General features: G+C 42.8%; 1 protein-coding gene across 1 annotated transcript in view; it reads right to left on the bottom strand.

Moving 5' to 3' along the window:
- Window positions 1-27,198, bottom strand: part of TAOK1 (TAO kinase 1) — a 130,466-nt gene extending 103,268 nt beyond the window's left edge. Inside the window, exon 1 of the mRNA XM_080681445.1 lies at window positions 26,489-27,198. The gene's annotated coding sequence lies outside the window, so the exon portion shown is untranslated. The remainder of the gene's footprint in view (window positions 1-26,488) is intronic.
- Between the last annotated feature and the right edge of the window lie 306 nt (window positions 27,199-27,504).

Here is a 27,504-nt window from a genome sequence, read left to right as displayed (position 1 = left end):
ATCAAACCTAAATATGAATTTCTCGAAGCATGGTATAGGAATCTGCAATTTATTTTAATAGGCAGCTTTTTTGGTAAGCCAAAGGTTGAGAGTCACTGGAGTAGAATAATGAAACTAACACAATTATTGAATATAAGTTTTAAAAAATGAATAACATAATGGTCAATCAAATATTATACATCTATGTCCTTAAAAGTAAAAAAGCTTCACTGGCTGTATGGTTCAGCTGATTGAACATTACTCCATGCACCAAAAGGTCATGTGTTCTGATTCCATCAGGGCACATGCCCAGGTTGTGGGCTCAGTCCCCAGTAGGGGGCGGGAGGAGCAGCCAATCTATGTTTCTGTTTCTGTTTCTCTCTCTCTTTCTTCCCCTTCCTCTCTCTCTAAAATCAATAAAAACATTTTTTTAAAAAAGTAACAAAGCTGCCCTGGCTGGTTTGGCTCAGTGGATAGAGCATCAGCCTGCGGACTGAAGGGTCCCAGGTTCGATTCCGGTCAGGGGGGGTTGCGGGCTTGATCCCCACTGGGGGATGTGCAGGAGGCAGCCAATCAATGATTCTCTCTCATCATTGATGTTTCAATCTCTTTCCCTCTCCCTTCCTCTCTAAAATCAATAAAGATATATTTTTTAAAAAAGCATAATTTTTTAAAAAAAGTAACAAAGCTATTTAATTGAATCTACTATTAAATCAAAGTTGGTTATAGCTGAGACTACTGTCAGGGTTTGTTCAAAAATTTCTGGATAGGAGAATCTGAGAGATAAAATACAACTGTCTTAAGATTATTTCCAATATGATATTCTCCCTAGACCTAGCTTATAAGTGAAAGAGGCAACAATTTAAAATATCACAAATTAACCTATACCAAATCATGCCCAAAGCTAAGAAGAACTAATAAGCAAAATATGATCTACTTTGGATTCTTTAAGACACAACCTGCTCTCAATTCTCCCCATTATAAATTCCAATTTATATAAAGATCCACTTTTCAGTTACATTTCTAAGCTTTGTGCCCTCCCTACTATTATCAAAAGAAAAGGCAGATATCCCAGTTTAGCAATACACATGGTTTATGGCTTTCCTTCCAATCATCACACAACTGAATAGACAACTCATTAACTAATATTTAGAGACAGAATGAGTCAAAACACAAATCCTGCCTCTCTGTCATTTTTTTTTTTGTTTAAATGGAAGATAAGTGCTTGTGAGTTTTCCAAATCTCAATAAAGCTTTCCTTTAATACTGAAGTGAAAATACAAGATAAAAATTGAATTATTTTACTGTCAACAAAATCTGGTGTACTGAGTTGATCTTATCGATTTCTTTCCTTCAAATATAAAAAAAGAGCACATTGTTTGACATATATAAACAGACTCAGATAATTAAAGATCAAAGATATGTTATATATCCTTTAAGTCATCCATGTCATGGATGAGGGCCTGAAGGGTTGAGTGGCTTGCCTAAGGTTACAATCAATAACAGAACTGAAACTAAGTATCTAAATTTACTAAATGCAATGAACTATCCTGAATTGTATCCTAGAACAGAAAAAAGGACATCAGTGGGAAATCTGAATAAATCTGAGTCAGTAATCCTATATAATAAAAGGCTAATATGCAAATAGACCAAATGGTGGAACAATCAAACAACTGGTTGCTATGACGTGCACTGACCACCGGGGTGCGGAACATGGCGGGTGTCAGCCGCGGCGGAATGGTGGAGTAGGTGAGCAGGGGCGCCAGACTAAGGCGGGGCACCAGTCACTATCATTGGGGCAAGCCTCTGGTGGTTACTGAAAATTCTTTGCTCCAGTGTGCCGTGGTCCTGCCTAGCGCTTGCACCTGCTGCCAGCACCAGCCCCGCTCACACCCACTGCCAGCACCAGCCTCACTCGCACCCGCAGCCGGTGCCGGAGCAGCTGCTCGCACCCGGCACCGGTCCTGATTGCTCAGCGCCATCAGCGGGTGCAAGTGGCGGTTGCTGGCCCTGATCACCCCTCAGGGCTTCTCCACCTCCCCCTGCTCCTGAGGAGCGATCAGGGCAGCAGCTGCTGGTTGCACCCACTGACGGCACCGGCCCCACTCGCATCCGCTGCTGGCACAGCCCCAATGACTCCACACCATCAGCACATGAGAGCAGGGCTGCCGGCAGAGAGGAGACCAGGGGTCGCAGCAGGAGGGACAGGGCAGGGTTGCGGAGGATGGGCCGAGACCCACCCCTCTGCCCACGGCAGCCTCACGGTCCACAGTTCCTTTCAAGGTGCATGAATTCGTGCACCTGGCCCCAAATTTAGTTAATAGTATTGTATCCTAGTTTTGACAAATACAACACAGTTATTTAAAACTAGAGGCCCGGTGCACAAAATTCGTGCATGGGGGGTGTGTCCCTCAGCCCAGCCTGCACCCTCTCCAATCTGGGACATCCCTCTCACAATCCAGGACTGCTGGCTACCAACTTCTCACCTGCCTGCCTTCCTGATTGCCCTTAACCGTTTCTGCCTGCCAGCCTGATCACCCCTTAACCACTCCCCTGCCAGCCTGATTGATGCCTAACTGCTCCCCTGCCAGCCTGTTTGCCCCTAACTGCCCTCCCCTGCAGGCCTGGTCACCCCTAACTTCCCTCCCCTACAGGCCTGGGTCCCCTCCAACTGCCCTTCCCTGCAGGCCCGGTTGCCCCCAACTTCCTTCCTCTGCTGGCCTGGTCACCCCTAACTGCCCTCCCCTGCAGGTTTGATTGCCCCCAACTGCCCTCCCTTGCAGGCCTGGTCCCTCCCAACTGCCCTCCCCTGCTGGCCATCTTGTGGCGGCCATCTTATGTCCACATGGGGGCAGTCATCTTTGACCACATGGGGGCAGCCACCTTGTGTGTTGGAGTGACAGTCAATTTGCATATTACTCTTTTATTAGATAGGATAGAGGCCTGGTGCATGGGTGGGGGCCAGCTGGTTTGCCCTGAAGGGTGTCCCAGATCAGGGTGGGGTTCCCTTGGGGCGTGGGGCGGCCTGGGCGAGGGGCCTGTGGTGGTTTGCAGGCTGGCCACGCCCCCAGGTGACCCACACGGAGACCCTGGTATCTGCATTTATCTTCTATAATTGAAACTTTGTAGCCTTGAACGGAGCCAAGCGTCCTGCTCGCTCCAAGGCTGCAGCCATTTTTGTTGGGATTTATCTTCTATAATTGAAACTTTGTAGCCTTGAGTGGAGGCCTACCTAGGCAGGCCAGGGTGTGCAGAAAGCCTGGCTTCCTCCATCACCGGAGGCAACTCAAGCCTCCTGCTCTCTCCAGCTGTGTGACTGCCCATTTTTGTTGGGATTTATTTATCTTCTATAATTGAAACTTTGTAGCCTTAAGCAGAGGCCAAGGCAGGCCAGGGCAGGCGGAAAGCTTGGCTTCCTCCATTGCCAGGGAAACCCAAGCCTCCTGCTCTCTCCATGGCCGCAGCCATCTTGGTTGGGTTAATTTGCATTCTCTCTCCTGATTGGCTTGTGGGCTTGGCTTTGTGGGTGTAGTGGAGTGATGGTTGATTTGCATATTACTCTTTTATTAGATAGTATGTTAACATTGGAAGAAGCTGAGTGAAAGATATGTGAAAACTCTATGCACTATCTTTGTAATTTTTCTGTAACTCTAAAATTATAAAATAAGAGGCTTATTTTTAAAATCCTAAATCTAAAATTAATTTCTAATCTAAAATTTTCTAGTCCAAAATGCTTTCTTTCTGGTTCCTTAAAATCCCCAAACATAAAGGCATTAAGTTCTAGTACCAAGTATTCAGAAGTAACAAATACAGCTCCTCCATATAGCACCTCCTTACCAAAAACAATCAAAAGAAATCATCCCTGTTTTTGTTTTTCTGTTTAATAATGCAGGGAATTAACACTCTTTAAATTCTTGTTATACTGCAGGCATTTTGCTTATTTTATTTAATTTTCACAACTGTTCTAAAATAATTATCAACTCAAATCATATTTGAGGCTAAGAGAAGTTAAGCAATTTGCTCACCATAACACAGCTAGTAAGTAATAGGGCCAGGTTTCTACTATCCTATCTAATAAAAGGGTAATATGCAAATTAAACATCACTCTGTCACAAAGATGGCGGCGCTCATAGCCACAGACAGCAGCGTCCAGTCCTCTCAGCCCCGCCAGAGTCCCCCAATCCCGGGTTGGGGGGGGGGGCACTGAGAGCGGGCAGCGTGAGTGGCCTGGCAGAATGCTTGCTTCCTCACCACACCCGGCTCGGGCCAGGCCCTCTGGAGCCAGAGCGGACACAGATAGGGACAGGGGTTCTGGTCTGCAGCCTCCACGGCTGAGCGCAGGCCCGGAGAGGAGATGGCAGGCCCACCTCCCACGGAAGCAGCGCGAGTCTCTCCTGCCTCCCGCAGAATCGACGCGGGTCCCTCCCGGCTCCCGCAGAAGCAGCGTGGCTCCCTTCCGCCTCTCACAGAATGAACGAGGGTTCCTCTCACCTCCCGCGGAAGCCGCACGGCTCCCATGGAAGCAGCGCTGCAGTTCCCCCCAGCTCCCGCAGAAGCAGCGGGTGGCCTACCACACGTGATGGGCTACTAGTACCTTATAACTTTCTCCCAGTCACCTAGGCACTTATGTATTTGAAGGAGTAAGAAACAGTTGTTTCTAAATTTGGACAGATTTTACCTACACAGTGTTTTTCACATCAAAACCCTCACTGCCCATCACACAGCTACTACCTTTTGTTCAGGTCTGTTACCTCTTGTCTGTTCTAGAGCAAAGAAAGCCTCCCAAACAAGTATTCCACGCTCTAGTCTTTCCTCTTCAATCCATTATAATGTACCACCCTAATTGTCTGCTAAACTCTCAGCACCTATCCCCACTTTCTAATAATGGTACTGTATTTCCTTTTGTGAAATCACTTCTCTGCCTAGACAGGACTATGTATAAAGCTGCCCGGTTTTCCCGTCACAGATAAATGGACATGAACCAAGCTAAAACAATGACACTCTGTTTTCAGGAATTCTGAATCTTAAGTAAATGACACAAGATTGGGGGGGAAAGTAAATGGGTGGCACACATTCATTCTGATGGTATTCTGATTAGATAGTCAATTTATTCCTGATATCAAGACCCCAGGAACTGCCCTGGACTGGCTGTCCAGCCTTCCCTTTGAGTCTCTGAACAATAGCCTTACAATAAATTTCTTTTCTCCTTAAGATACTGTCACTTTTCTGCTTCCAAACAAAGACCCTAATGCAGTGGTCGTAGCTTTGCACGACCACTGGGATAGGGGCTTAATCACAAGGAACAACAACAGCCTGTAATTATTGGAATTGAGAGTCTAGGTCAGTGGTTGGCAAACTCATTAGTCAACAGAGCGGCAAACCACGGCTCGCGAGCCGCAGGTGGCTCGCGAGCCGCAGGTGGCTCGCGAGCCACAGTTTGCCGACCACTGCCCTAATGGATACAGCATCCCTGACTCATCTAAATCTTTAAAGCATCACTCAACCCTCCTGATCAAAAACATTAAATGACCCAAACTTCCCACTATTACAAACTTCTCAAGTTGACTTCTCAGGGTTCTCCCCATTTGGGTCAAATCTACATTTTTAAATGTATTTCTCACCATTAGTATTACATACATTTATATTAGTGCTATTCTCTTCACTTGAAATGCTATCCACCAAATAACATCTCTGCCTATAAATTTTATCCACCCTTCCAAATATATTTCATTTGTTTCATTGTATGTAAATTCTTATCAATTCCACTAACCCACTAGGATACTGTATCTGTTCTATTACATATTCTCATTCACTTATTTCTATATGGGTTACATTCTTCCACTGACCCCACTAAATCTTCCAAAGGGGAGTAGAAGTGAGCCAAATGTGTGCTATCATAATTCAATCAATAATGATGTCACCATAGCACAGGGAATATAGTCAATTTTATTGTAATAGTCCTGGCCGGTGTGGCTCAGTTGGTTGAGCATCCCATGCACAAAGAGGTCACTGGTTTGATTCCCTGGGTTGCAGGCCTGATCCCCAGTAAGGGGGCGTGAAGGAGGCAGCTGGTCAATGTTTTTCTCACCGATATTTCTCTCTCTCCCTCTCCCTTCCTCTCTCTAAAAAAGCAATAAAACATATTAAAATCACAATAGAAATATCATAATAACTTTGTTCGGTGATAGATGGTTACTTATTATAATAATCAGATACATATTATACATCAACTATACTTTAAAATAAAAATTATAATTATGTCACAATAGTGGCCATAATACAATGTCAACATTTAAACCAAATTGTTTTTTAAACTTGGTGTATGCAACCCAGCCTACATAGCTCAGTAGTTGAGCATCGACCTATGAACCAGGAGATCACAGTTAGATTCCCAGTCAGGGCACATGCCTGGGGGTTGCAGGCTCCATCCCGAGTGTGGGACATGTAGGAGGCAGCCAATCAATGATTCTCTCTCATCATTGATGTTTCTAGTTCTCTCCCTCCCCCTTCCTCTCTGAAATTTAATAAAAAACCATTTTTTTAAATAATAGTAACTTGGTGTGTGCAAATTTGGAATCAACTTCTGTTTCTGAGCAATGATAGAAAAACTGGGGCATGATTTACCTTCCTGTCACAAACACCTGTAAAACTGGAAAAAACACAGAATTCATTTCCAGACACTAGACAAGAGGCAATACTTGACTGAAAGCTCTGAGAGGAGTAAAACAAAAAAAAGATCAATTATATGGTTACTGGCTTTCTACCTGGAAACACTTTCCAGAATGCAGTACAGGGAAAGGGATTCTAAGTAAAGCATAGCAGTCTCTCTGAACTGAGAAGACAGAGATCAGAGTTCAGTTAGGCCAAGCAACAGAAATAGAGAAAGCAGGCTTTTTAGGGAAAGAATTCCAGAACTATTTAGGGGATACCTTCAGTATTTGACTGAATACTTAGTTGCACATGCATAGGATGAAACTCCACAAAGACAAGCAAAGAACAACTGTTAGGAGGCTAAAATGTAAACAGAGGTCACACAAGGCTGGGAAATGTCTGAGTTCCAACTCAACCACAGTGGAGAATCCTTGTTGAAGACTTGGAGTACTCGGTATAGATCACAAAAGGGTCAGAACTTTAATAGTAGGGCTAAATTAGCACTAGCATAAAGACTTCTCTAAATTCACCTTAATGAACACCTTAAAAACAGCCTTGAAAGATCAAGCTGATTCACAAGTAACTGCCAACCAAAACAAAGTGTTACATTCTTTAAAAATATTTTTAAAAATTCAGCATACAAAAAGTAAAATTTACAACATTTTACAATCAATCAAAAATTAAGATATACTAAAACATAAGAAATGTTAGCAATAACTAGCAGAAAAATGAGTCAACAAAAACAGACTTCATAATGAAAGAGAAATGAGGAGAAAAGGGCATTAAATTATTATAAGTATCTTCAAATATTTACATAAGAATATCTGCTTAATTAAGAGAGAAAAGAACAAAATGGAACTTTAAAAGATGAAAAATAAAATTCAGAAATAAAAAATTTAATAAATGGGACTAGTAGTATACATGCCACTGCAGAAGAAATAATCCATAGATTTTTAATCCATTAATATGGAGACATGAAAATAAGAGCCAAATAACAGCACAGCAGAAAAAAAGAATAAAAAAATGTGTAGGATCTGTTACTGTGCGACAATATCAAAAGGTCTAACACATGTGTAATTGGAGTTACACATTAAAGAGTGAACTAAAAAATACTAGAATAATAACCAAAATTGCTTAATTTTGATGGAAACTATAAGCCCACAGCTTCAAGAAGCTCAATAAGCACACCAAGATAATCTCAAATCAAGATGATGACACATTATAATCAACTTGCTGAAAAAACATTGATAAAAACAGTCTTAAGCCCTAACCAGTTTGGCTCAGTGGATAGAGCATCGGCTTGCGGACTCAAGGGTCCCAGGTTCGATTCCGGTCAAGGGCATGTACCTTGGTTGCGGGTACATCCCCAGTAAGGGGTGTGCAGGAGGCAGCTGATTGATGTTTCTCTCTCATCAATGTTTCTAACTCTCTATCTCTCTCCCTTCCTCTCTGTAAAAAGTCAATAAAATATATTAAAAAAAAAAAAAAAAAAAACAGTCTTAAGAGGAGCCAGAGGGAAAAAAAACATTTTCTACAGAGAACCAAAGATAAGAATGATTGCAGATTTCTCATCTGAAACTATGCAAGTGAAAAAACAATGGCACAATATCTTTCAAATAATAAAACTTTTAAAAGTCAATCTAGTATATTATATAGGGTAAAAATATACTTTAAAAATAAAAATGATACATGTCAGAATGGCTAAAATAAAAAATAATTATAAAACCAAATGCTAAACTAGTCACAAAAGGCTAAATATTGTATGACTCCTTTCATATGAGGTTCCTAAAATAATAAATCCAGAGACAGAAAGTAGAATGGTGGTGGCCAGGTGCTGGCAGAGGAGGAATGAGGGCTTAGTGTTTAATTGGTACAGAATTTAGTTAGGAAAAATGAAAAATTCTGGAAATGGATGGTGGGGAGGGATGCACAATAATTTGATTGTACTAATACCACAGAATTCTATGCTTAAAAATAGCTAAAATGGTATCTTTTATAGTATGGTGGTTTGTTTGTCTGTTTTAGTTTAAACAAGATAGGACTTTATTTCACTTCCACAGATAAGTCAGAAGTTCAGTAGTACAAGGCTGGTACAATGGCTCCTTGGTATCAGGGACTCAGACTCCTATCTTTCTGCTTTGCAATCTTCAGAGTATGGCCTCCTCAAAGTCATCTATAGTTCAAAAAAGCTGCAGGAGCTACAGCTGTACATCCTGGAAGAAGCAACAGCAGGAGGACAAAAATGGATTTCCTAGTTAATCAGGTCCTTTTTATGTTATCGCAGTCTCAATGTTGCTTCTTTACATTTTTTAGTTATAGGACTTCGGTTCACCTAAATTTCAGGTGGTTCTGAATGATGGTGGTTCTGTAGTTTAGTTATAATTTTGATGTGGTTGTGGGAGGATGTGAGTACCACAATGACCTATTCCTTCATATCTTATTGTTGTTATGCATATTTTCCATAATTAAGAAAATGCTGAAGATGTGAAAAAAATGTAAACAGTTATAAACACTCTAGAAGGCAGTTTCTTACAAAACTAAATATGTGCTTACTATAATGACCCAACAATTGCACTCTAGGTTATTTATCACAAACAAAACTTACGTTCACACAAAAACAGGTTCACACAATTGAGTCCTCACTTAATACTGTCAACAGGTTTTTGAAAACTGCAACTTTAAGCATAAAAAGATGTATAATGAAACCAATTTATCATAGGCTAAATTAATATAAACAAGAGTTAAGTTCCTAGGGCATATTTCTGGTCACAAAAACTTTACCAAACTTCTAAATAGAGACCCAAAACACTTCTAATGTCAAACATTGAAATAAATGTGAGCTATATACTAGTATATGTTTAAGAAAGATTAATATAAACAAGTATGAGAATTATTTTCCAACCCATTTATTCTAGTTCAGGGTCATGGGTGGCCAGATCCTATCTGGCATGCAAGGCAGAAACCAACCCGGACAAGATGCCATTCCAATGCAGGGTACACACTCAAGACATACTAGGACAATTTAGATATATCAATTAACTGAATGTGCACATCTTTGGGACGTGAGAGGGACCTGGAATACCCAGAAAAAGCCCACGTAGCCCTAGCTGGTTTGGCTCAGTGGATAGAGTGTTGGCCTGTGGACAGAAGGGTCCCAGGGTCGATTCCGGTCAAGGGCATCTACTTTGGTTTCAGGCTCCTCCCCGGCCTGGGCCCTGGTCGGGAGCGTGCAGAAGGCAACCAATCGGTGCGCTTCTCTCACGTCAATATTTCTCTCTGTCTTTTCCTCTTTTTTACTCTCTCTAAAAATCAATGGAAAAATATCCTTGGGTGAGGATTTTAAAAATCTATATATATATATATATATATAAAAGCCTAAGCGACCGTTACGACTGAACAACCGGAACGACCAGTTGACCAGTCACTATGATGTGCACTGACTACCAGGGGGCAGATGCTCAATGTAGGAGCTGCCCCCTGGTGGTCAGTGTGCTCCCACAGCCAACCTCCCATGGCCAGCCTACCTCCCCCGTCCCTCCCCGCAGCTGGCAAACCTCCCGTGGTCCCTCCCTCTGTACGGCAGGTCCCGTCCAACAGCTGGCAGGCCCTGGCCAGCAGCCCCTGCCAGCAGCCAACAGGCCCTGGCTAGCCTGGCCCAGATCAGGACTGGGCCCAGGCCTAGGGACCCCACCCGTGCACAGATTTTGTGCACTAGGCCTCTAGTTAATAAAAAGCCCACGCAGATGTGGGAAGAACATGCAAACTCCACACAGTGGCCCTGTCCAGGAATCAATTCTTTTTTCTCATCAACATTATAACAAAACAACACTGAATGAAATGACATTATTCAAGGACCTAGTGTACTTTCTTTGTAATAGCAAAAATCTGGGAAATACCCAAATATCCTTCAACAGGTGAGTGGTTAAACAAAATGTGGTACATCCTATACATGGCATACTATTCAGCAATAAAATACAAAATGCGGTATAGCCTATACATGGACTACTACTCAGCAATAAAAAAGAACAAATTATTGAATTATATACAGCAACTTGGATGAATCTCACATGAATCATGGTAAGTGAAAAAAATCCTATTTCAGAAAGTTATACACTGCATAATTATACACATTTCATAAGTCATACTAGGGCAATTAATGTTTAAAATGAACAGCCCTAGCCGGTTTGGCTCAATGAATAATAGCTTCGGCTTGTGGACTAAAGGGTCCCGGGTTTGATTCTGGTCAAGAGAACATGCCTGCATTGCAGGCTTGACACCCAGTAAGGGGCACACAGGAGGCAGCTGATCAATGATTCTCTCTTATCATTGATGTTTCTATCTCTCCCTCTCTCTTCCTCTCTGAAATCAATAAAAATATATTTTAAAAAAAGAAAGAGAAAATCCCAAGAAAGAAAGGCTGCTCTGTGGAGTACCCGACTCTCTGTAAAAAAAAAAAAAAAAAAAAAGAACAGATGAATGCATGGTTTCTAAGAGTTGGGTGGGTAAGAGAAAGAGGTGGCTGTGACAATAAAGGATACCACAAGTGATCCTTATAATGGAACTATTCTGCATCTTGACTGTGATAGTTGTCATAATAATCTACACATGTGATAAAACTGCATAGAACTAAATATACCTAACAAGCTCACACACAAAGGAGTGTAGGTAAAATTGGTGAAATGTGAATAATAAGGTCAAGTGGAGTTATAGATAACAAGCAATGTTAAAGTAAGATCCTCAATCACAAAGAAAAAGTTACTAAATAGAAACTGGGATCTTCACAAAGGAATGAATAATAGCAGAAATCATAAATAATATGTTATAAATATTTAAAACTTTAAAAATAACTTAATTATTTTTAAAATAAAATAAATTGTTTAAAGCAAAAATAACAATATAATCTAGAGTTTTTAACATATATACAAGGACAATGTCTGACAACACTAGTACAAAGGATTAGAGTGGAAAACAGAAGAATGCCATTGGAAGCATCTTACAATATATGTGAAGTGGTATAATATTATTTGAAGGTGAAATGTGACAAGTTAAAGAGGCTTATTATAAAAAACTATGGCCTATTAAGCCAACAATGGAGATAAAATGAATAAATAAATATACTCAATCCAAACAAATATAGTGAAGGACACAGGAGTTGCCAAAAGATAGGACAAATAGAAAATGAATAGCAAAAAGCAACATTTAAACCCAACCATATTGTTATTTTCATTAAATTTAAATGGTCTAAGAAGACTCCAAATAAAATAAAAAGAGAATGTATTAAAAAACAGAAAAGCAAGACCCTTTTTAAAAAGGCAATTTTAAAAAGCTGTCAATGAGAAACTCACTTTAAATATAAAGACAAAAATAGATTAATAGTAAGAAAGATATATCATGCAAATACTAAGGTTAAGAATATATGCAAAAGAATTGAATGCAGACTCAGAATATACCCAAAAGAATTGAATACAGGACTCAAAGAGATACTTATACACCAATGTCCATAGCAGCATTATTCACAATAGCCAAAAGGTATAAACAACTCAAATGTCTATCAAAAGATGAATGGATAAACATGTGATATTTACAAACAGTGGAATATTATTCAGCCTTTAAAAAGGAATTAAATTCTTAAGACATGTAACAACATGACTAAGACATGAAAACAGGATGCTAAGTGAGATTAGCCAGTCACAAAAGGACAAACACAGGGTGGGGCAAAAGTAAATTTACAGTTTTTTTGTATGAAAAATAATACAAAATTAATAAATAATAATGCAAGAATAAACTCTGTTTCGTGTACGCACAACTGTAAACCTACTTTTGCCATGCCCTGTACTGTATGATTCCACTTATGTGAGGTACCTAGAATAGATGAATTCAGAGACAGAAAGTAGAATAGAGGTTACCAGGGGCTGGGGAAGAGGAAAAAAATGACAGTTATTGTTTGGTGGATGTATAGTTTCTGTTTGGGTTGATAAAAAAAGTTCTGGAGCCTGGCCAGCCTGGCTCAGTGGTTGAGCTTTGACCTATAAACCAGGAGGGTCATGGTTCAATTCTTGGTCAGGGCATACACCCAGGTTTCAGGCTCGATCCCCAGAGGGGGGGCATGCAGGAGGCAGCCGATCAATGGATGATTCTCTCTCATCATTGATGTTTCTAACTCTCCCTCTCCCTTTCTCTTTTAAATCAATAAAAATATATATTTAAAACAAAGTTCTGGATATGAATAGTGGCAATTGTTGTACAACACTGAATGTATTTAACACCACTATATTGTATACTTAAAATGATACATTTTATTTATGTTACTAGGATCCCCTCAGCCCAGCCTGCACCTTCTCCAATCCGGGACCCCTTGGGGGATGTCCGACTGCCGGTTTAGGCCTGATCTCAGGGATCAGGCCTAAACCGGCAGTCGGACATCCCTGTCACAATCCAGGACCGCTGGTTCCTAACTGATCACCTGCCTGACTGCCTGATCGCCCCTAACTGCCCCCCCTGCCAGCCTGATCACCCCTAACTGCTTCTGCCTGCCAGCCTGGTTGCCCCCAACTGCCCCCCCTGCCGGCCTGGTCACCCCTCACTGCCCTCCTCTTGCTGAGCTGGTCACCCCTCACTGCTCCCCATGCCGGCCTGGTTGCCCCTAATGGCCCCCGTGCTGGCCTGGTCGCCCCAAGTGCCCCCCCTGGCCTGGTTTCCCCTCACTGCCCCCTGCTGCCAGCCTAGATGCCCCTCACGGACCCCCATGCCAGCCTGGTTGCCTCCAACTGCCCCCCCTACCGGCCTGGTCGCCCCTCTCTGTCCCCCTCTGCTGGCCTGGTCACCCCTCACTGCCCCCCCGCCGGCCTGGTCGCCCCATGCAGCCTGCTGTTCAGTCATTTGGTTGTCCCTCACTAACCCCCTCTGCCAGCCTGGTTGCCCCACACAGCCTGCTTGCTGTTCAGTTGTTTGGTCATCCCTCACTAACCCCCCTGACGGCCTGGTCGCCCCACGCAGCCTGCTTTTTGGTCGTTATTGTGAGGGCATCGTGACCCATTTGCATATTACCCTTTAATTAGTATAGATATGCATATTTGACACAATTTTGAAAAGTAAATTAATAACAAAAAATAACCTGCTAATTTAATCATAAGCAAATCTTGGTTAAAAGCATTTTAAAATTAACAGGGTGTTAATTTTCACATATGACATACAGACTGGAAATTTTGTCGTTAAATCGAGGTTCAAAAAAATTGAGGGTTTATTGTACTTTCTATTGCTAGCAATCAAGTTCCTCTACTATATAACATTTCTTTCCTAACTAGAAAATTTCACATCTTTTTCTTCTTAAAATCCTTTTGCTATTGATTAAAGTCTTATGGCATTACTTAGAGAATTGAACATTCATACATAATACACAAAACTATTTTATCTGTCTGCACCTAAACTGAAGATAAAAGGATCTTTTCATTACTCTTTTTTCAAATTATTTGTGCTTTTCTAGATAACAAAAAAAATTATCAGCTCTAACAACTATATATATCAAAGTAAAGAATCTGAAAGTGAGGCACATTATATTGTACCTCTGGGACTCAGGACCCTTTTGAAACCAACCAATTGAAATACAGAACTCTTATAATGTGATGGTCCTGATAAAACATCACAATCATCATCAACCATGTACACAGCATGAGATTATTTAAACACTATCCTATATAATAAAAGGCTAATATGCAAATTGTCCCCTAGCGAGTTCAACCGGGAGACCGGGTGTTCGATCACTTGCTATGATGTGCGCTGACCACCAGGGGGGAAGCGCAGACCGTGATGGGCAACCAGCAGCGGTGGCAGGCGCTGAGGGAGCGAGGGAAGGAGGAGGCGGGGAGGCGGGGAGGCAGGGAACCTGATCGGCCCTGATCGCTGGCCAGGCCTAGGGACCTTTTCTGTGCACGATTTCGTGCACCGGGCCTCTAGTATATTAAATATATGGCCCACAATGAAGAGTAGTTTTCTCATCAAGTTCAATATAGGTTAATTAGTAACTTTACAGTCTTTACAATCAAGGATATGTATGCTTTTGGCAAAGAGACAAAGCTTTTCCAATTCTCAGTAACACTAAATTCCCAAGTATAAAAAAGGAAAACCCCGACCTTGTTTAGTAATGCTGTTCATCTACTTTTTCTGAAATCTCTTTCTCAGTCTCAGTGAGAATAAATTAGAAATCAATCCAAAATACAAAATAGAGACTCATAACTACTACACACTGAAATTTTAAAAATACAGTTGACCCTTGAACAACACAGGTTTGAACTGCAAGGGTCCATTTATACATAAACTTTTTTCAGTAAGTACCTCTTCTGTTTTGGATCTGTTGTTGGGAGTGTCCACAGATGCAGAAGGCCAACTGTATGCACTGATCAACACCAGTGGTCAGCAAACTCATTAGTCAACAGAGCCAAATATCAACTCTACAACAATTGAAATTTCTTTTGAGAGCCAAATTTTTTAAACTTAAACTTCTTCTAATGCCACTTCTTAAAAATAGACTCGCCCAGGCTGTGATATTTTGTGGAAGAGCCACACTTAAGGGGCCAAAGAGCCGCATGTGGCTCGTGAGCCACAGTTTGCCAACCACGGATCTACACCATTTTATATAGGGGACTTCAAGATTTTGGTACCCTTAGAGCAGTGGTTCTCAACCTTTTTAATGAGACAACCCTTTAATACAGTTCCTCATGTGGTGACCCTCAACCATAAAATTATTTTTGTTGCTACTTCATAACTGTAATTTTGCTACTGTTAATGCATCGTAATGTCAGTATCTGTGTTTTCCGATGGTCTTAGGCTCTACAGCAGTGGTTCTCAACCTATGGGTCGAGACTAACAGGTTGAGAACCACTAGCAGGGTCACCTAAGACCATCAGAAAACACAGATATTTACATTACGATGCATTAACAGTAGCAAAATTACAGTTATGAAGTAGCAACGAAAATAATTTTATGGTTGGGGGTCACCACAACATAAGGAACTGTATTAAAGGGAAGCGGCATTAAAAAGGTTGAGAACCACTGCCTTAGAGGGTCCTGGAACCTATGCCCTGCAGATACCAAGGGACAACTTAAATTTTGGGGCAGTCAAAAGTTATATGTGGGGAGAAACCAAGATGGCGGCATAAGGTATACACCTGTATGTGCTGCCTCTCACAACCACACCAAAACTACAACTAAAAGACAAAACATCTATCACCCAGAACCACAGGAAAGCTGGCTGAGTAGAAGTTCTACAACTAGAAGGAAAGAGAAAAGAGCATTGAGACGTGCACAAGCGCGGAAAAGCTGAGGTATGCAAGCGCGCGAATCGGGCTGGCGGTTGGCTACTGGGTGCGCTGTTTCTTTCAACCCGAAAGGAGACACAGCTCCCCATTACTCTGAACTCCAGTTTCCGGCGAGACTCTGGGGACCCAGACCCCTACGGGGAGAAGCTGGTCTGTCTGCCATCAGGTCAGAAAGTGAGGGTGGCTTTCTTGCAGAGCTGCACGCAGGAATCATTGTTTACTGTTCTGGGGCACGGGACGCGGGGACATGGAAACTCGGAGATGTAGAGACGGCTGACTGGCAGCCATCGCTGTTTGCCACGCCCTAGCCTAGTGATTCCCTGAGACCCCGCCCCGCACAATTTACAAACCCACCCAAGCTCTGCGCAGCGGCTTTTGCATATAAATGGCCTGCCCTATCGCAGCTTAACCTAACAAACTGCAGCTCTGGTCAGACCAGGAGAAATCTGCAGACCTCGCTGTAGCTCCTGCTGGGTGGCCTCAGACAGTAGCTGACCTGCACGCCATTGGAGATCCAGAAGCCAGTGTACCTAGTGGTCAGTGTGAGACGACACCAGATTTCAACTTCTCACATCCATAAGTGACACATTCAAGAGGCAGACTCAGTGAGCACCAAAGCCCCACTGAAACAAGTCCTGCCCCATAAGGGTATCTCCAGCACCGAAGTTCTTCCATTATAGACACAGAGGGTCCTCACAGTCAATTGGCCTGGAAGTAAATTCCTCCCAGTATACCAACAGCAATCAAGGCTTAACTACAACAAGACTGTGCACTCAGCCTACAAAGGGGTGCACCAAGAGTATCCACCGCAGGTGATGGGGGAGGCTGAACCACTGGACCCTATAGGTCACCTACCACACAAAGCCACTCCATCAACACAGGGAAGCAGCCAAAATGCGGAGACAAAGAAACATGTCACGAATGAAAGAAATAGAGGAAAGCAAACTACTGGACATAGAGTTCAAAACCATATTTATAAGGTTACTCAAGAATCTGCTAAAAACCTCTGAGGAACTTAGTGAGGCCTTTAAAGATCTTAATGAAAATGCCAAAAAAATGGAAAAGGACCAGTCAGAAATTAAGCATACACTGTCTGAAATAAAGAATATACAGAAATCCAACAGTAGATCAAAGGACCCCAAGAATCAAACCAAAGATTTGAAACATGAGGAAACAAAAAACACCCAATCAGAAAAACAAAAAGAAAAAAGAATCCAAAAATATGAAGATAGTGTAAGGAGCCTCTGGGACAACTTTAAGTGTACCAACATCAGAATTATTGGGGTTCCAGAAGAAGAGAGAGAGCAAAATATTGAAAACCTATTAGAAGAAATAATGACAGAAAACTTCCCTACCTGGTGAAAGAAATAGACTTACAAGTCCAGGAAGTGCACAGAACCCCAAACAAGAGGAATCCAAAGAGGACCACACCAAGACACATCATAATTAAAATGCCAAGGGCAAAAGACAAAGAGAGAATCTTGAAAGCAGCAAGAGAAAAACAGTTAGTTACCAACAAGGGAGCACCCATACGACTGTCAGCTGATTTCTCAACAGAAACTATGCAGGCCAGAAGGGAGTGGCAAGAAATATTCAAAATGATGAACAGCAAGAACCTACAACCAAGATTACTCTACCCAGCAAAGTTATCATTTAGAATTGAAGGTCAGATAAAGAGCTTCACAGACAAGAAAAAACTAAAGAAGTTCATCACTGCCAAACCAGGATTATATGAAATGCTGAAGGGTATTCTTTAAGAAGAGGAAGAAGAAGAAAAAGGTAAAGATAAAAATTATGAACAACAAAATGACAACAAATACATACCTATCAACAAGTGAATCTAAAAATCAAGTGAATAAAAAATCTGATGAACAGAATAAACTGATGAATATAAAAGAATCAGAGGCACAGAAAGGGAATGGACTGACAATTCTCGGGGGAAAGGGGGTGTAAGGGGTGTGGGAAGAGATTGGGCAAAAATCTTACACCTATGGATGAAGACAGTGGAGGGGGTAAGGGCATGGGGTGGGGTGGGGAATCAGGTGGAGGGGAGCTATGGGGGCAAAAAAGAGGAACATAGGTAATAATCTGAACAATAAAGATTTATTTTTTTTAAAAAAAGTTATATGTGAGTTTTCCACTATGCAGGAGGTCAGCACCCCTAACTTTCATGTCACTCAAGGATCAACTATATACTTATTATATTTATTTAACACATTTAAATAGGCACATAATAAATCTTATTAAAACATATTTTGTAATTAAAATTTTTAAAATTAAATCTACTGGATAAAAATAAAAAGTATATTCTTAATGTTACAAATAAATCATCCTCTTTTTTAAAAATAAATTCTGTAATTCATGAGAAACTGCACTCATACACATAGGATGTGGCACTACATACATGATGACACATGTTCCCCAATAAAAAAAAAAAAACTCAATGGTTACCATCATACCCAAAACTACGGCTACTTTTTCCAGGATCTTTTAGAGTCCTCAGTACCCTACAAGCTTAGGAAAGGTAAATATACACAACATAACTACCAAACAGACTGGCAATTAGAGATTGAAAGTAGGGTTATTAAAGTAAAAGAAAAAACAAGCATATTCAAAGACATGAGATTAGAAGTAAAAAGAATGAATTAAAAAAGAAATTTCAAAAAAATTTAACTGGGTACCCAGAGCACATAAAAATACAGAAAAAAAAAGTTTCCCATACAATGCTTACCCTTACTTACATACCACACTCTGATATTTCCCACTAGAGGCCCAGGGCACAAATTCGTGCACAGGTGGGGTCTGGCCAGCCTGGCCCCAATCAGGGCAGATTGGGGCTCGGCCTGTAGGAAAGAGGAGATGGTTGGGGTTGGGGGGCCAATCAGGGGGCAGGGGGTGCTGATCCGGGCCCAGCGGCCTGGGGGAGGGGCCATGGGAAATGCTGAAGGGTATTCTTTAAGTAGAGGAAGAAGAAGAAAAAGGTAAAGATAAAAATTATGAACAACAAAATGACAACAAATACATACCTATCAACAAGTGAATCTAAAAATCAAGTGAATAAAAAATCTGATGAACAGAATAAACTGATGAATATAAAAGAATCAGAGGCACAGAAAGGGAATGGACTGACAATTCTCGGGGGAAAGGGGGTGTAAGGGGTGTGGGAAGAGATTGGGCAAAAATCTTACACCTATGGATGAAGACAGTGGAGGGGGTAAGGGCATGGGTTGGGGGGACTGATCTGGGGTGGGGCCAGGTGGGGGGAGGGGCTGCAGGAGATTGGCAGGCCGGGGGGAGGGGCTGCAGGAGATTGGCAGGCCGGCCCCACCCCCTATTGGGGTGGGGGGCTGATCAGGGGCCAGGCCGGCCAGGGGGAGGGGCTGTGGGCCGATCAGGATGGTGGGGGCCCATCGAGGGCATGGCCAGCCAGGGGGAGGGGCTGCAGGAGGTTGGCTGGCCAGCCCCCCTCCCTATTGGAGTGGGGGGTGTGATCAGGGGTGGGGGGTGCAGTAAGGGGTGGGGTGGCCAGGGGGTGGGGCTGCGGGCCTATGGTGGTGGGGCGGGCTGATCAGGGGCAGGGCTGGCCAGGGGGAGGGAAGGGGTGTTTGGCCGGTGGCCCGCTCTTGATCAGGGTGGAAGAGTCCGATCAGGAACAGGCCAGCAGGGGGAAGGAACCGCAAGGTTGGCCGGCCGGCCCCAACCTGATTGGCCGGTTCGCTGGCCACAGTGGGTATCATAGCAACCAGTCGGTACGGTTATTATGGTCACTGGCTTTTTATATATATAGATTATTTTTCATTTTTAATAACTGTTACTGTGACTCAGTAAATTGAATTCACAAGCCACTAATGGGTCACAACCTAAAGTTTGAAAAGCACTGGCTTATAGGAACTGACAATGATAGGAAGGTCCTTCCTCTCCTATGAATACCTGGTTTGAGAAAACTAATCAGGAGGTGGAAAGAATGAGAAGACAATTCCTCCAGAGCAGGGACTATACACTGAGTGGCCAGATTATGATCTCTGAATGCATAATAATCTGGCCACTCAGTGTATATCCTATATAATAAAAGGCTAATATGTAAATTGTCCCCTTGACCAGGAATTCGAACAGCAGGCAGGCTGGCCAACCACCCATGTCCCCTCCCCCTGGCCAGGCTGGCCAGACCCCACCCATGCACGAATTCATATACCGGGCCTCTATATATATACATATGAGTGGCCAGATTATTATGCATTCAGAGATCATAATAATCTGGCCACACAGTGTATATTACTAGCACATAATCATCACTTAATACGTGTTGAATTAATAAATTGTGGAATATAAAGCACTTTCAAGGTGAAGACACACCTACAAAGGATACCTTTAAAAACAATAAAAAAATGCTTAGGAAAGCATGAGTACTTTGCATGCTTTCAAAACTAGGGATGGTGAAAAGAGCTCCAGGCAGTAAAAGAGTGATACACCAACTGAGCCTTAAATAAACAAATGAAGTGCCAAAAGAAAAGGAAATTTATTCTTTAGGACGAGCTTTAGATACAGCACAGGAAAAAGAAAATTACTTGGGGAATTACATAATAGTCCATTACAGGTTCAAAAAGTTTGTAAGCTATCCTTGGTAGAAATTCTAACCATTTCTTTTCAAATATATATATGTTGAACTCCAAATGTATAAATCCACCTTCAAATCAAAATTATGGAATGCAATTCATTCTTAAATATTAAATCCTCTGTATTCATTTGTAAGTATTTCATAAGCAGCTAGTGTGTGGTAGCCAAAAACTTAATGAGTGTTAATATGTATCAGGCAATATGTTAAGTATTTAACAAGGGTTATCCCATTTAAACCTAACAACCTTGTAAAGTGGATACTACCTTCATTTTATAGATGGGGAAAGTAAAGCTTAAAAAGTTACACAAACAAGTTACACAGCTAATAAATGGTGAAATTAAGATTAAGTGCCAGTTTTATTATTATTGGTGGCTGAAAATCAGAATTATTTTGTTCCATTCTATTATTTGTTAACTAGAGGCCCGGTGCACCAATTCATTCACAGGTGGGGTCCCTCAGGGTGGCCTGCGGGGATCGGGCCCCAGCTCACACCCCCAGCCTCGCAGCTCCGCCTGGCACCTCGCCATGGCCTGGCACCGCCCCCTCACCTGCTCCACCATCTCGCCTGCAGGGCAATCGATCGGGGCCAGGCCCTCCACCCGACTCCTTCAGCACCTGGGAGCCAGGCAGCAGCCCCACCCCCATCTCTGGTCACCATCGGCAGAGCGATCAGTCGGGGGCGGGGCGATCAGTCGGGGCCGGGCCCTGACTGCTTGCACCCGCCTTGGCCTGGTGCCACCCACTCCCCTGCTCCACCATCCCGCAACGGTCCTGCTCTCATCGGGGCCCATTGGGGCCGGCAGCGCCTCCAATGCCGCTCATTGCCAGTGCCATTTCGCTGACATCCACCAAGTTCCATGCCACTGGTGGTCAGCACATGTCATAGTGAGGGGTCAAACTCCCAGTTTCCCAGTCGAATGACCACCCGAGAGGACAATCTGCATATTAGGCTTTTATTATATAGGAAGGATGTTTTTCTCAGAAACTAAACTTTGCATCTATTTCTGAATGAAGTGATTCATCTACTTCTAAATCTGTACAACACTATCATCCTATATAATAAAAGGCTAATATGCAAATCAACCGAACGGCGGAACCACCAGTCACTATGATGCACAATGACCATCAGGGGACAGACGCTCAATGCAGGAGCTACCCCCTGGTGGTCAGTGCACTCCCACAGGGGAGCACTGCTCAGCCAGAAGCCAAGCTCACGGCTGGCGAGCGGAGCTTCTCCCACCTCCATGGCAGCGCTAAGGATGTCCGACCGGCGGCTTCAGTTGGACATCCCCTGAGGACTCCTGGACTACGAGGGCGCAGGCAGGGCTGAGGGAACCCCCCACCCCTGAGTGCATGAATTTTGTGCACCAGGCCTCTAGTATTGAATAATTTTAAATTTTATCAAAAGGAAAAATTAGCCCCTTCTCAGTTTTAAAGATAATAGAGGCCAATTAAATATAGTTATCTGACACTGGCATTTTTAATAGCTATATATATATATATATTATACAAAGTACTCAGTAACTTGTACTTTTACTTACCTTATTTACATGTACTTATATTTACAGGTACTTATATTTTGAAAAACCTTTCCACCTTTTATAGGCCACTTATTTTTCTACTAGATAAGAAGATGTGGCCTTAGACAGTTTTTCAGAACAAAAAGTCTGCTTCTAGTACAAATGAAAGAGACTGACATAGAAATAATTGTTACCAAATGTTGACAGATTACATCTCAAATGAAAAATTATTTCTAGTCCATCCACCCAACTTTTTAATTCATGTTGACATTTAGAAGAAATTGGACATCTTTAATGAAATTAAACATTAATTTTTATTACTAAAAACTATAATACTTTGATCCAACAATGGAATGGAATGAATTACAGATTCGTATCTTTTTCATTTATATTTTAGAATTTGAAATTAAAAAATAATCCATCCATAAACAAGTACAGAAACCTAAAGGCAGATTAACATACACTGGCACTCTGTTTAATGAAACAATCCCAATTTTATGCAAGACTTGATTACAGAAATAACACTTTTGGAAGAGATTCATTCAAATATGATCCTGTAACGAACAGCAACCTTTAACTAATATATACAAAAAAGCTCTTAATTTCAAAAAGATTAAATTAGTATGAGTATAATTATTTTAAGTAATAGAGACCATTGAAAGCCAAAAACAGATACAATGGAAAACTTAACTAACTTTTGTTTTAAATCCTCACCAAGGACATGCTTGGAGTGGGGAGGGCAGAGGGAGAGAAACATCCAATAATTTGCCTCCCATAAGGTACTCAACTGGGGATCAAACCAGCAACCCCAGGTATGTGCCCTGACTGGGAATCAAACTGGCAACCTTTTGGTGCACAGAATGATGCTCAACCAACTGAGCCACTCTGCCCAGGTGAAAAATTAACTGACTTTAATATACAAATCAGTCAAGGGGTAAAAAAAAAAAACCACCAGAATTTATCTCCAGGTAATTAGAATTGATCTCAACTCTAATTTCAATATCAATAGTTGGCCTAACTTTTGGATTTACTAAGTATTCATACCTAAGTACCAACAAATTCTTAAAACAAATTATATTCTTCATGGTTAGTGAAGAGAATCCAGTCTTTCTAGTATTCTGTAACAAGTTTCTTTTTTATTAGTGGGATGGCATCATACCACCAGACCAAATATCATGTATATGCCTTGATCTACAGAAATCTTGTTTTATATTTAACGTACATTCAATTGCCGTATCCACAGCTCTCCCAAAATATGTATTATAGAAAATATAATAATTATTTTCTATTCAACTCACTCATACTTTGAGTCCTAATGTACACTATTGTATTTCTTAAAAACCTCTCAGAGTTTAAATTTGTTTGAGAAACTTTCCTTCATTTGTAAGGAAGTTTAGTTACTGCCAAAATAATCTTAGACTATTCAAAGCCTTTAAACCCAGCTGATTCTAAGAAATTCTTCCATCTATAAAACATGATAATTATAACCAAATTAACAAATCAGAATCAGAATGCCAAAAATTAAGTCATTAAAAGGGAATCTAGAGAAAGAGCCAGTTGTGAAAGAACAGGAAGTGATGTACACTGCCATTTTGTAGATGAACTATTTAGTTACAGAAGTACCATACTAATCTGAAATCAACCAACCCAGACTAAGAGCTCTCAGTATTCTTTCTGACAGTGGCATCAGAAGTCGGCTGAAATAACCCTCCGGCAGTTTTTCCTTAATAATGAATTTATCAAATTGATCATGAACATACTTTTACCACTTTTAGCACAATTCCCACCAGTGACAGAAAACAGGGTTTCTTTTTAGTTGTCCTAAAAAGTACCTCTTTCAGTTCTAACATGCTGAATTATAGCAAGTAGTTTACCTATATTCTGTGTACATACTTACGTTTTGTAGCCTTTATTAATAAATCCTCTCCACTTGCATCTTTCCAAGATAAAAAGTCACTCTTTACTAAGCAGTATGTTTGCATTTATTCATGCTAGTATATATGAATTATCAACAACAAACCATGACAGAGAATTAAACTTTATGGAATAATTTGCCAGATAGGGGAAAACTCTACACATCACAACATGCAGCTTTGTGCCATGAAATAAAGATTTATAGGAAGTGCTGTTTAAAATAACTCTAGCCCTGCCTGGTGTTGATGAGTGGTTAGAGCATCGGCCTATGCACAGAGTCTTGGGTTCCATTCCAGGTCCAGAGCACATAATCTGGTTCGCTCCCTGCTCCTCACCCTCATCTGGGAGGCAACCAGTCAATGTGTCTCTCTCACACTGATGTTTCTCTCTCTCCCTCTCACCTTTCTATCCCACCCCCTACTCTTTCTAAAAAGTAATGGGAAAAAATATCCTCAGGTGTGGATTAACAAAACAATAAAGAAAGTTAAAATAAGCCCAGATAAAAATAAAAAGAAGCAAAATTCCGTTTTCTGAGGAAAAATAATAAATCTAACTTAACAGACCATTAATGTGTCTCCCCATATTAAAATCATAAAATAAGATGACAGAAACTAAATTGGTGTCTAACCCTCCTACTACTAACATCTTTAAATCCCTGTCTTAAAACAGGTTTCAAAATGCAAAAACAAACAAAAAATACAACAAAAGCTCTTACGGACATTAAATGTAGATGGCGTTTGAAAGTCTTTAAAAATGTCACCCACTAAGTGAAGCTTAAATACCAAATAATAAAATATCAAGACAATTCATGTCTATATGTATACTAGAGGCCCAGTGCATGAAATTGGTGCACCGGTAGGGTCCCTAGTGGCTGCCGCTGGGACCTCCCTTCCCCCAACTGCCTGCCACCAGCAGGGACAGGGCCAGCCAGGGGCATGGGCCCCAGGCGGTTGGCTGGCCAGCCCTGCCCCCTGGTCAAACTCCCTAGTGGAACTCCCATTGGAGGGGACCATGTGCATATTAGGCTTTTATTATATGAGGATATTTTAGTTATCTTCATTGCTTTGTGAAATAATTAATTCTGTGAATATTCAATATGGAACATTTTGAAATCACTTCATCAATAAATTTATATACTGAAGAAAAAAGTATCAACAGTAGACTTCAAGACTACTCTTTGGTAACAAAATACACTTGGCAACACACTTCCAGAATGTCAAAATATTTATTTTTCTTATTTCTACTCTACTAAAGGACGCAACCAACAAGTACTATGTAAACCAGACAAGAAAATTTGTCTTAAACAAATATGACATGAAGCAAAAGAAGTGGAAAAACAACTTATTGACTACAAATATAGATGCTATCATAGCATAATTAAGCAAATTACAGCGTTTATTTTTCTCATTTCCTTAACAAAGCATTTGCTACAGAAAGATTTATAACCTAATCATTTTCAAAGTTTTCCAATTTCAGTGTTCTACAAAATAGCATTAACCCTAAAATTTCAGAGCCCAGAGAGGAATGTCCATCAGACTGCCTGTCTGTATGCAATGATCTTTAATAATTCTTCAAGAACTACAGAAGTCATAGGAAGAAAATAAAACGAAATAAGGGGGTAGGGGGATACCAAGTTATCTTATTTGAATCCTAATGAAAACCCAATATGCTCACACAAAAATGTCAATCCGGTGTTTAAAGAAAGATCGAGAGATATTAAAACTGTTCTAACATGGCAGGGTCCCTTCTCGAGAGGCCTATCCCTCTCCCCTCAGCCCAGACAATAACAACAGGAACAGATAACTTCCCAGGGGCGATCTCAGGGGAAGAGTATTAAACCGGTACTGTTATCGATTTAAAACCAAAGGAAAAGAGTAACCTTTCCAAGGGAAGCGCCATTACTTCCCTCTCCTGCTCCCCCTCCCTTCAGTGTATACACGGGCCTGTGTATGAAGAAACTGCCTTGGACTTCTGCAGCACTGCAGCAGACTAAAGATGGGGTAGGGGGAAGGGTAAGGGGAGAAAAACGCTTCCATCACCCCTACAGAAAAGGGGTATAGATTTCCTGGGGGTTGGGGGGGGCGGGCTTGGAATCCACCCAGCAGGCTACCCAGAACAGTCTCCCTTCCCTAGAATACAGACACTACAAAGGAGAGGGAGGAGCAGAGGGACCAGAAGGGAAAGGGGCCTCGCGCCTTTTAAATCGGGGTGAACATCAACCCCGTTTCCCACTGAGGGCCACACCTTCCTGGAGGCATCCCCTTCCACCACCCCTTCCGGTGACCCTCAGGAAAGAGGAATGTAATTGCTCTTGCCCCTCAAAACAGGAGGGCGTCCACCTCACCACCTTCTTCACCCCACCCACTGAATCACAGACCCTCCTTGTCTCCCTCCTCCACCCCACTCCCACAACCCTCCTTCCGCCCAGAGGCCACAGTGGGCCGAATTTCCCCGCCCCCTCCAAGTCTCCCTTACCCAAAGCAGAGGTGCCCTTACCCTTTCGCCGACAGGTCTGGGGCGGAGTAGGCAGGCGCAGCCCCCTACAGCGCTGGGGTAGCCGCTACGCTGGAAGGCGAGGAGTGAGGAGGAGGGGGCCTGGCGACACACCGCTGCCCCCCCGCCCCCCCGGAGCCCCAACGAGCCGCCCAGCCCAAGCTCTGCGACAAGGGGCGGGGGGGTGGGGGGGGAGCGAGGGGACGACTGGGGTCGAGGAGGCGCCCTCAGCGCTTGGGCTCAGCTAAGATGGCGCGGGGAAGTGCCGGGAGCCGCCGCCGCTTCGGGGGAACCGGCCCGGGCCTCGGCCGCCTCTCGTCCTCACACAGCCGAGGCCCTGTCGGTCCCCCACCGCGGCCCCTCGGCGGGCAGGCCCACGCACAACCCTCTGCCACCACCACCACCACCCCTGGGAAGGGGGCGCTCACAAAGGGAAAAGAGGCCGCGGGCCGGCCGGCCGGCGGCGACGGGGCGGGGTCCCCAGGGGCCGGGAGGCCTCAGAGGTTCGTGGGTGCCTAGCGCTCTCGGCCCGCGAAGGGCGCAGGCAAGCGGGACCCCTCCTCTCTCCTCAGGCAGGCGGCGGCACCAACTCACTCTCTTTGCCACCCTCCCTCTCGCTCTCCGAGCCCTGAAGCCAGAGAGCCCGGCCGCTGCCCAGGTTCCCCCCCTTCCCCGACACCACTCCCCTCCTCCCGATAGTCATCCCAGTCTCCGATCTCGCGAGATTTCCCGCCTGACAGGCCCGACCCTGCGCGAGACACGACTGCGTGCGCGTGCACGCCCTCACGGGAGCGCGCGAGGACTTGCGCTGGGCGGAGTCTCCAGAGTGGCCCTGATCCTCAGCCTCTGTCCAGCCTGGCCTCATTCAGCTGGCAGCTCTTATGCCACGCCGCGTCAGATGCATTCATTTCACCCTGAAATCTGAGAAAGAAGAGCTTATCTGCTCTCCTTCCTTCTTCCCATTCCCAACCCATCCGCCCGCCACTAACCCTGCGATTGAGAAGTTTACATGTAGAATA

Source organism: Plecotus auritus (assembly GCF_963455305.1).
Source record: "Plecotus auritus genome assembly, chromosome: 7".
In the NCBI taxonomy this organism is placed as follows: domain Eukaryota; kingdom Metazoa; phylum Chordata; class Mammalia; order Chiroptera; family Vespertilionidae; genus Plecotus; species Plecotus auritus.
Note: the sequence above shows the minus strand (reverse complement) of the source record. Positions and strands in the feature narration are given on the sequence as shown.